Raw genomic sequence first — 1,357 nt, forward strand, 5'->3', positions numbered from 1 at the left:
CCAGTTGTTAGGTCGTTATGGCCCTTACAGTAGTTGCCTTTTTATATACATATAGATTGTTTTCCATTATTCTGTAGGTGTAACTTCAGTAAATGTCAGTAGATGTAACTTACAGGATAAAACCAAGGCCTATGGAATAATGAGATCTCATTTTTAATGCCAATTTATTATTGATTAGATCATCATTACCAAAACATTTATTGCACCTAATATAATTCTACCTTTTTGTACACTTGCCCTGCATTCTTGTTGAGCAGCATGAATAGTCTGCTTAAGAGGAACTGATTAAGATTATGTCTACAAATAATTTTATCCATTCTAATGATTTCTCACACTTAAAACTAAATTTATTTCAGATCCCCAGAGTTATGGAATAGATAAACATTCCTTTGGGGAAGAGAATAAGCATTAATTTAAGAAGCAAATTCTGTACTTTTATGCTGCTATAATATGGCTTTATTATTTTTAGAACTATTTAAACTCATTTTTACTATGTACTGAAAATAAAACTAATCCAGGTATATCACAGATGAATTTTAAAAATATTTTTGATTTGAACTTTTGAAAGGATCATATTTCTATAATTATAACAACATGATTCTTCTCTCGTTTGACATATCTGAACAGACCTTAAAGAAGAACAGACCTAAACATTCTTTAGGTTCTAAAAAATGCACAAAAAATTTAAAAAATAATATTAACCTTTTGCGGTCCAATGTTATTTTTGGAATTCAAGCAGTCTGGTCCAAATTAATTGACAGGATTGAATGTTGAACTTTTTAATGTTCTTATTGCTCGACGTTGGACCTGCTCCTAGTGCCTGGTCTGTCCAGTCAGCCTCGAGGTTGGACCGAAAAGGGTTAAAGAATAAATATCTCAAGAGTATTTGGATTATCTACACTAATAAAAGATAAACATGCAAATTGACCATACCTTTGCTATGCCTTAAGCCATGCCCACCAGCCAATCAGAGTGACTATATGCAAATTAACCCAACCAAGATGGCGGCCGGCAGCCACGGAACAGGAGCAAGCAGGAGGCTTGGTTGCCCCAATGATGGAGGAAGCCAAGCTTCCCAGCTGCAGTGATGGCTCTGAACTCCACTCAAAGCAACAAAGTTTCAATTATAGAAGGTAAATAAACCCCAGATACCTGCTTTCAGCTGGCCATGGCCATGGAGCTGGAGCAAGCAGGAGGCTTCCCTCCCGCCCACCCTGGCCTGCTCTGAGCTCCTCTCAAAGCTACAAAGTTTCAATTATAGAAGGTAAATAAATCCCAGATAAAAAAAAAAGAAAAAAAGGAGAGGCTGGGAGCTTCGTCGCGGGGGCTTGCAGCTGAAACGCCTCAGCCCTCACCC

The sequence above is a fragment of the Myotis lucifugus genome, unplaced genomic scaffold, assembly GCF_000147115.1.
Source record: "Myotis lucifugus unplaced genomic scaffold, Myoluc2.0 scaffold_30, whole genome shotgun sequence".
NCBI lineage: Eukaryota > Metazoa > Chordata > Mammalia > Chiroptera > Vespertilionidae > Myotis > Myotis lucifugus.